The sequence below is a fragment of the Falco punctatus genome (assembly GCF_963210335.1).
Source record: "Falco punctatus genome assembly, chromosome: 7".
Taxonomy (NCBI): Eukaryota; Metazoa; Chordata; class Aves; order Falconiformes; family Falconidae; genus Falco; species Falco punctatus.
The window spans coordinates 37,520,706-37,530,902 of NC_137587.1; positions in this window are offsets into that span (position 1 = coordinate 37,520,706).

The following is a 10,197-nucleotide window of genomic DNA, read 5'->3' on the forward strand; positions in this document are numbered from 1 at the left end:
AGGGAGGGCTGAGGCAAGGCTAACGAAGGCAGCGGTGCTTCCAGCGTGGCTGAAGTTTGTATCTTCACCTGCAGAGAGTGGGGACTGGTAAAAAGGCATCTAGTTTCTGAAATTGATTAAAATGTAAACGGCAGTGTCTGGATTTGTGCTGATGACCTTCATCTGTTAGGCAGGGAACGAGACACTGGATACTGCATATTTCCCCACAGCAGCCTGAAAACTCCCAGTTACCAGCCTAAAACCTCCGCCTGCTTCTTCAACTGCCTCCAGACCACCCTGCTTCCCTTGCTTGCACATCCCAGCATTTCAGCAGGCACGACAAGCTCCCTGGGCTCCAACAGCAGGGAAACCAGCTCCTTGCAATTTCCACAGCTGTTAAATACGTGGGGCACTCTCCTACCCTGCCCCACCAAACCCCTGGCCCCCGCCTGTCCCCCTCCAGCTGCTCTGCTCCTAATCCAGGCTCTGACATCCTCGCTCCACCAAGCCCACCGGCATCGTTGACCCAGTGTGGCAGCTCTCCCTCCAGACCTCGCTGAGAACCCACAAACTCACTGTTGCTTGTAGCCCAGGGGCAGGGCTGACACGCAGAGCCGGGCATTATTTGCAGACAGCGTGTCCTGAAGCAGGGAGGAGGTGGGATTTGCCTCCTTGGCCCACGTACCGGCCAGCCTGAGGTCACCAGCATGACTCGTGCCACCTTCCCTGCTCCCTGCAATGGGCTGGCCCAGCGGAGCGCAGCCATCTGGCAGCTCCCTTGTGTGAATGACGCCGCTAACGAAATGAGGATTTCACATTCCTTTTTTTGCCGAAGTGCCAATCAAGCATGTGCTACTTGGGCTGGGAAGATAGTTTAAGAAGTCTGCCAGGATTAATAGAGCTTCATATCAGCTCAGTGGGGAAAAAAAATAATCAATAGGAGCACACTTCCCTGCAAGTCCAGGTACTTTTGGGCCCAGAATTCAGCTTTTCTGGGGCTAAAGCTCTTCATGGGTATAGAAAGGACCCAGTTATCAGCAGCATTTCAGGAGACAGCAGAATACAGTGCAGAAATTTTACTTGAGTACAGGTCAAAGTGCAGCTTTGGGTAGTGAGCTTATATTCTTTATCTAGAGACGGGGATGTGCTCTGGTAGCAGAGCAGGATCAGATCTCCTTTTCACTGCTATGAGGGACTGGTGGCACAAATTTCAGGGATCTGAACCTACATCCTGTGGTACAAGAGCTGAAAAAAATAGGTAGTGAATCCTTTAGTGTTCCCTGGCACCTTCTAGGGCACTGTCAGAAATCCCACACCCCCATGGACACACACCTGTTCAGCAAGGACACACCAGGGACATACCATTTATTTACCTGTGATCACTTTCTTGCAATATTAAGCTTTTATTAATCAATAATTGGGTAGCTGTACCTCAGAAATGTTGATGCTCCGCTATTTCGGCACTGTATATATAACCAACGGCAATCTTTCCCCAGAAAGGAATGAACTCAGTCCACCCACAACTCACGTGCCTTTCTAGGAGTACCTGTGCTCTCCTAGCTCAAGGAGTCTCTGAGAGCATGTTTCATGCTTTCATATGCAAAAAGCTGTGGATAATGTTAGAAATTAGATATAGTACTGAATTCCCAGGGACTTGCTTGGGAAGCACAGAGCCAAACCACCCCAGCAAAGTGTCAGTGCCACGGGCCAGCTCCTGAAGCTGTGACTCATGTGAAAAGAGTTCAGTGATCCTGCGTGGGTGCGAAGGAACAGGATTTGACACAGGCAGACATCTGCACTCTCAGATGGGACTCAAACACAAGATATATCGAGCCCCCCATCCTTCCAACAGCTCAAACATTTCCAGGGTAAGTGCTGAACACAGAAGACCATGGGGCAGGGGACCGAGTGGCTGCACTTAGGCTGAATTTGGTGCACAGAAACTGTGAGAATCTGCCTTCTCGTTTGTATGACTAATCACAAGTTACGTATTTCAGCCCTAGCAAAATTTTTCAACTGATGGCGACACACTAAAGCACTGAGGAGAAACAGTTCAAGATGATCCTGCTTTGCTAGAAGTTACATCTGCAACTTATAAAGCAAATTGCCATGGTAAATAGCTATCAGTAAGGCTGAATCATCTCCCCATCCTCTGCACAATTTCACTTTGACATTTGCTGTCCTTCTTCTTCTGTTTAATGAGCGAGTGAAATATGTTTGAAACTTGTGTCGGTGCATACTAGCAGTTGAAAAACTATTTTAATGAAACAAATACATTTAAAACTGCTTAAAGCTTCTCAGTGTAAAGAAAGTACATAGAATGATTCACCTGTGCTATTGTGCATTTTACTTTGGTCTGCAGCAAATCAGAAATAATAAATCTGAAGATCCAAAGCCATTAATACCTCATTTTCTCCCTGCCTTTCATTGGCATCAGCTCCACTAAGCATTGACACACTAAGCTTTACTTGGGTAAACTAAGCTTTGATACCTCAGCTTTACATATTTTGCATATGAGATATGCATTTATATATATATACACACACATACCCCAATATCTTGAGATATATATCTCAATCATGAGATAGATTATTTAGGAGAAAACTCAAGGTTAACGACACCTGTAAAAAAGCATTTCATACATCTGCATTTCATACAGGTGAGTTTTGTGAAGACAGCGATGTGGTGGCTGGTCTCTGGGTTACGAACACTCCATTAGCCCTTTTTCCAGCCCATTACTAAATGAGGAAAAATGTGTCTTTCTGAATAACCTTCATTTGGCTGCAGTGTCACCGAGATCTTCACAAGACAAATATCAAATGCAAAGAGCTCCAGCCTCTGCATAAGGCAAACCAAGCCACTTGACGTTATAACTTTTCTGCAGACAACACTGCTTTCTTTTTCAAATGGGAATAAATTGTTGGAAATTCACGGACAAAGTTATTGCTAGTATAAACTAGCAACTCCTTGCTGACTTGAACAATATAGCAGGACCAAATCAGACCTAAAGCCAACCTGATGGCTTTAGGTGAAACTACAAATTAGAAAAAGCCCTAAATGGAAAAATCAAGCATGGCCAAAAGTGATTCTAAAAACAATTTTAATAGAATGTGATAACACGACATAAATCAGCAGGAAAATCCAGTCAACATTTTTTTCTGCAAACAGACAGCCAAAGCAAAACAGTGAAACCTGCATGTTTACCAGTGCAGGAGCTGAACCCAGGAGCTCTGCGTGGAAAGCGTGGAGCAGCCCACACACAGCGTAACCGAAACTGCTGTGGGACCTTAGACGTGGTGATCAGGGGCGACTGGGAGCAGTGACTTGTTTTGCAGAGAGGAGCTATGCCATGACGCATAGAGCTGTGGGCTCAGTTATTTATGAATCGTTGGGAGATCAGTGGGGATCCTTGTCAAAAGCCGAGAATGTGTTGGAAACATGAAAAAGGAGCTCATTACACAAATACAGAGCTCTGCTTGTTACCCAGTGACAGCAGGACCTCACCTAGGAAAACCACTAATATGCTTTTCCAGATTCCACAAGGTGATGATCAGAAATGTCATGGAGCATCGCACTGAGGCTGAATTAGGGGATTAATGCCACTTACGGAATTACCTATGCCAGCGGGTAATGCAAATGCATGGACTGAGCTCATAGATGTGCAGCCCCGGTGTGCCTGACCTGCAAGAGTTAGCGAGACATGGAGCCTGAGAGCACAACAGCGGGCAGAGACGCTTGTGGCAGAGAAATATGTTCCTTGCGAAAACTGTCTGCCAGCAAGCAAGCCAGCTGGACAGTCGGGTATATCAGCTCAAGGGAAACAAAGGTGCACGCAAGCAGGAGGAAAGGAGAGATAGGCAAGGCATGGTATGAATCAGCTGTTCCTACTATTAAAGTGCAAATTTAAACAACAGGTGGATATTAATATTAATAGACAGAGTGCATAGCTGGTAATTGCTGAGATTTGGCTGGTAACTTTCTGTACAAAAAGCAGAAGATGAGCCCAGCCAGTTATAGCTTGAAGGGAGTCCTACAGATAAGACCTCTAAGTCATTCCCTAGTTAGCTCCAGATACAACCAGCATCCTGTTGCCTGAAATTCCAGAGGGAAATCAAACTCGTGACGCATCCTCATCTTGCCCAAAGCTCCCGTGGTTGCCATGTCCCACAATCCCAGTGACACCTGAGGCCCTTCCCTTGCACAGAAACACCCGCTGCCCAGCAAGGCACAGGATTTGCCAACAGCAGTACTTGAAGCAATACATATTCCACGCACAATTTTTTTCCTTATACTCAGACTGCCCTTTTATTTACAAGGGGAAGAAGAAAAAGTATTTTCTCCCCAGCCCAGGGAAATGCTGTAATCAGGTCATACATCACTGAGTAGGAAAGTCTAATAATTATTCCCTTAACAGAGGTACACCGCTCTTTGCAGATAACACTTAGTTATTTTCTCAGTGCCCAAGGCATCACACTTTTCCAGTGATATCAGCGCTGGCAAGATATTTATCCTAGGGCTTGTAGGGCTCTGTGTTATTTTTCATAACTCACAGACATAAAATTTGTCCTTGTGACCTCGTGACATTTCATGCCAACACAAAATCAATAAAGCACACTGAATCACCAGACGGCTTAAAAAAAATAACCCAGCTGCAAGCATCGTTGTAACAGCGACAGAAGAGCGCTACTATTAAACAGTCAGAAGTGTCATTTGTCCCCAACCTGGTCCATTGCTCAAGTCTTTGGGGTATTTCAGAGCGGTTCCTTTCCATCGTGTCACTTAAGCAGTAAAGGGGAATCTTTTATAAGCTGAGAAAGGGCCGCAGCAGCAGCTGACATGATTTATGTTTAATAAAGGCCCTTTAACGCCAGGAAAGAGGGGCCCTGCCAAATCTCAGGCGTCTCCCAAGCCGCTGCTATTGTCCCTGGGGCAGGAGCACTTTTTAGGTTCCCTCTCCATCTCTGTAAACAAAAGGACAGCTGTACGCTTGGCTGGCTCTGGACGGGGCTCTTTGTGCGCGATTAGTACCCCGCGCACATCATTCATCGCTCTTGAATAAAGATGACCTCTCGCAGGATGGGCTGGGGGAAAAAAAGCCTCTTTATTCAGCGGGGCTTGAATTAGCATAAAGGCAAGGAAACCGTTCCTTGGATGTCACAGGAAGAGCTAGATAAATAAATAAGCAAACTACAGGTTCCCTGCAAATACTCGGAGCTCAGGGGTTGGGCCTGAGAACTGTAAAATCCAAGGGAAGTTGTCCCCACTCACAGTCACCAACGCGTCACCTTGCTCTCCACTCCGAGCTCCATATGGCCCAGCCATACGTCTGCAGCTGGGAAAACACTTTGTCACAGAGGTTATAGCCCAAAAGGAGGAGAAATGAAGCATGCAACGTGGCCAGTGTGAACTAATTTCCAGCATCTGATCCCTCCACCTCTCTCAGCCAGGCAGGACGATGCCTTGGTCAATGGCTCTTGGAGTGGCAATAATATTTGCTTTTATTTTCCCAGTCCTGTGTGCAGACTGGCGGGTCAGGCAGCGAGCTGTGCAAACAGACAATGACATACTGAATTTTTTCACATGCTGGGTTTCCTGGCCGATGAAAGGCAATTCAGCAGCTTATCACCATGTATGCTGCTGCAATTAAGAGCCCTGGGAGCAGTGGCAAATGAAGCTCTCCTCCCCCAGCCCCCTCCACCTCCCATCCCTCCCCCATGCCCATAGGAACAGGCTGTCTCTCACCACCCACCACACCAGCACAATCGCAACCCTTATTCTCGGCGCTGAGCTCCACCGAATTCACCCTGACCCAGCAGCCAGGGGCACGGCAATAAACACCAGGGTGTCCTCCGGACCCAACCTTCACATCAGATTAGTTTTCAGCTGAAGTCCTGCTGTGTCAACTGTAATGGCCCTTAGAAACATGAATTTCTCTTCTGGAAGGCTTAGCAACAGCAGAGTTAGCTTGGGTTTAAAATTAGCTAAAGGCAGACAAGAAATGAAACGGGGTTTAAAATTAAATTAAATTCCAGAACTGTTTTTAATGCAGCGTTGCTACCTTCTTTGGTTTTATCAGTGCTCACGGTAGTTAATGGGTTTGGTGCGGGTCTCACCTGCTGAAAATTATTCCATCCCTCTTTCTTCCTCTTTAGCTGTACCCTTTTTGCTGAAAAAAAACCCTGAAAATGTGTCCCCGGCTGTAGCCAGAGGCTCCAAATGGGGGAGGCAAACAAATGAAAAAATAGACATTATTATATGACTTGTGATTTTCAAGTCAGTCTCATTACTTCTAGCCCTCTGCAGCTGCCAGCACAATGAACAAGCCAGAGTCTTCACTGTCACTCTTGTGTTCTGTAAGAGTTTCACGAGTCTCCAAAGAAGCTGCAGCAGAAAAATGCATAAAAACACAAAACAAGGTTAATTGCTAAGCCAGCATCAGCCTCCTCCAGTGGTCTGGATTACTTTGGGGAGGAGATAAACACAGGGCAGCCCTAGCTGTAAGTAGTAACGTGATTTGCACAGGTGGGCATTATCCCCCTCATCCTCAAAAGCATGACAGGCCAAGCATCTTGGCCCAGTGGTGTGGTTTGTTACTGGAAAACTGAGGAGTAGGACATTACACTTTTGTGTAAACTGTGCACCCACATAGAAGGACACAAAACATCGAAGTCTTCTGACAGTGTGTGGCCAAGGGATATTGCTGGAGTAAAGACATTCCTGTTGTGCATTAGCCTTTGGCCTTCAAATGACAGAAAATGAGCCGTTTGAAAGTTACTTCCATGAAAACCATTTGCAAGTTCCTCCCACTCTTGCCTTCTTCCTGCTCCCTGCCCCGCGTCTCACATTTGTCTTTGTTTCTGTTCATCTCTGATGGGGAAAAAAAGAATATTCTGAGCTAATGAAAGGGGCTAAACTCAACATTTACAACAGGTATCTGTGATCTATGTGATAACTACATGTCTGCACCATTAACAGCCCTGTTGGAGTTGCAGCAAGTCAATGAATGAGTCTGTAAGGGCTGGAATACAATAAAAGTCTGTGAATGGGGCTGTAAGACAGCTCAAGTGCATCAAAGGGGAAGCAGTAAAACTGAATGAAGTGACTTCTGAGAAGAGTAGCTAGTAAGAAAATATTATCAAAAGTGCGTGTTATTTAAGAATGTTATTAATCCTGCCAGCCTTAGAGGTACTCTGCCTCTCTGCTTCATTATGGAAATGCTTCCCTCAGGCACCGTCTGTCTGGTTTTCTGCTGCAGATGAAGTTGACCCAAAGGGAATTCATTACGACACATCTCCTACGGCAAAGCAAGCTTTGCTGCAAATCAGGCAGCACAGCCTGATGAATGCTGCCTGAAGAGGCTCTGACAAACGCATGGCAGACGGGACTCCACCATCAAAAGGATTCTCATGTGACAGTTTCTGCTTCCTCCTCATGCAGCTGGACATCTTGGCAGCGGGCAGGGGGTTTGGGAGGGTGATATGACTCACGTAGGATTTTTGCTGGGAACATGCTCCAGCAGGACAGAAATAATAGCGTATGCTTGGCTCAGGTACTGTCCTGGATGCAGGCAGGACTGAAAGGTATATGCAAAGGAGATGGCTCTACTGGAGAAACCAGGCAAAATGCTGGAGGTCCCAATAAGGGGAGATAGATATAGATATAGATATAGATATAGATATAGATATAGATATAGATATAGATATAGATTTATCTCTCATCTTCCATCACTTTTCTATAAGCATTCACAGATAAACCACCCAATACAGCTGGGAGTACTAAGGCAGGCTTCACTAGTCAGTGTTAGCAGAAAAAACTGGGGCATGAAACACAAAGTACTTCATTAAAGGCCAACAAGAAGTCACAGACAGACCTCCTGCCTGTTTTCCAATATTCATGACAAAACCCAAACAAAGAGCCAAGTTAGGCTTTGCCAGCTTGAAAGAGAAAGATGAAATATGAAGGGACATACACACTCGGGAGTAAAAGAAAATCCCCATGTGAGGCAGAGGGGTGAGACCCTCAACCTATGAGTAAAGCCAGGGCACACCTGACCATCAGATTTCAAATACGTGGCACCTTTTAAATATATAAGTGGATTAGACAAAATGAATAATCTCATGGTTTGTATGTGTCATAAATCAGGGAGATGAGAGGTGGGTAGGAGCTTTATGTCAAGCTTTGACTTTAATGAGGAGGATTAGCACAGCACCCAGACTATCTGGTGAACCCCATGCCAGCTACAGTTGAGTTGGGTCAAGCAAGCCATTGAAGTTAGTTTCCTGCCAAGAGGCTCAGTCACATAAAAACTGTCTATAACGTTACACACCCATATGACTCAGGCTCCTAGCATCTTCAGCTTTATTCCACAATAAAAAGAAATACAAATGTGAGCCTCTACAACAAAGGCCCTCGCAGCCGTAGCCAACAGTATTTATGAGGGTCTATCACCCTGCAGGTTATAGTGCCAGACCAGATGTCTTTGCTCTGGTCCTCGGTTCTCCAGCTGGGATGGCTGGACCTACAAAAAGGAGATGTTCAATGTTTCTGGGAGACTTTGCTTTGCTAAGCCCTGTGGTTCCTCTGTTGCTGTTTTAAGAGGGCGAGGGCCTGGCGGAGGACACATGGCATGCGCCTGCAAGTTGCCAGGAGTATTCCCAGCAGAGGATGAGCTCAGCACCTTCTCCAGCACGATGTCAGGCAAACATCATCCTGGGAGTGGTTTGGAGAAGGCAATTCCCTCCTCTCTGAGGCATGCCTGCTCCGAGCTCTGGAGTACCACATCCTGCAAGAGGTCACTCCAAGCAAAAGGGACCATTGCCTCCTCTCCACTGTGCCAACAGTTAGCAACGTGCAGTGGTCAGTTTTTTCACATACCCATGGAGCCGGCTTCCTGGTGTTCCATGTTTTTTCCATCTTTACTAAACCCCAGTAGCGGCTGAGGGATGCGGTCCTGCGGGACACGGATGGGAGCAGGGGGAGCAGGAAGGAGTGCAGCAGCATGGAGGGAGCAGGGCACATGGAAGATATTCCATGGCGCCAGCAGGAGACGCAGCCTGGAAATAGGGGATTTCAAGGGTTGTTTTCTGCATCTTGATTATAAACCTTGAGATTTATAATCTGTTGCAGTGGGAAAGCTGCGTCACTTTGCCCGTCTCCTGCCAGCTTCATGTTGACTTTCTCCATCTCCTTGAGTTTATAACCTGCTTCTTGCTTAAAAGCCTTCATTTCAGTGTGGAGCCATGAACTCAGTCTGAGTCTGGTCTGTGGCACGAGCCACATGAAGAGCGATCGTAGAAACATATTTTCTAGTGAGATGGCATTTCTGTGTCACCAGGTGGAAAGAGAAGTCCAGGAGGCCATGCATCTCTTGCACTGCCCTTAGCTGTAGAACATCCAGCGCGAAAATACAGGCAGACTCACACACCCAAATCATACTTCTTGGCGCATGAGCAGTCCTCAAAGACCTCAACAAAAAAGAGTTGCTTCAAGCCTCAACATAGGCTTTAAAGCAATGAATCCTAGTCTTTGCTGTAGTATGGCAAATTGATGCAGTGTTTACAAACATTTGCAAGCATAGCATGGTAAAACAAATGCCGCCAGTCCTCCAGCAAAATGAATGATTTATTTTCTATTTCACACACAAATATTTGTGCTCTTCTGTCTTGGAGAGCTGCTGAGCGAGAGCAGCGAAGCAGTCTCTCCAGCCGGCTCAGCCCGGGAGCGCTGGCTGTATGTGGCGCCTCAAGCTCCATGCGAGTGCAGAGATGATGCAAGTGGCCAAACTGGGACCTAGCCTGGCTCCTGCAGTGGCAAATCATCCTGTAAAACTTCATTTTTGTACAGGCTGTTATCTTTCTGAATAGGAGAAAGGTTATTTTTATACTAAATAAAATCCAACAGGGCTTTTTTCTTTTTTTTTTTTTTTTTCTAAGAAATATTAAGATAGACTTTATAGTTTATCTCTTTGCTGTGATGGACAGAACTTGTGACAAATATATGAGGGAAATTTAATGAAAACCTTGCATGCATCTGCTGTGAGAATATGAGAATACCCCAAAATGGTCCTGTCCCATCCCGTCCTTCTCCCACCTCCTCCCACCTCCGCTGCTGCCCTCAGCGTTGCTGAAGGGCTGTGTGGGCAGCAGGGCTGTGGAGGGGATGCCCAGTCCCTCTGCCCCATGGCGTGCCAGCTTACGGGGGGGGGGGGGGGGGGGGGGG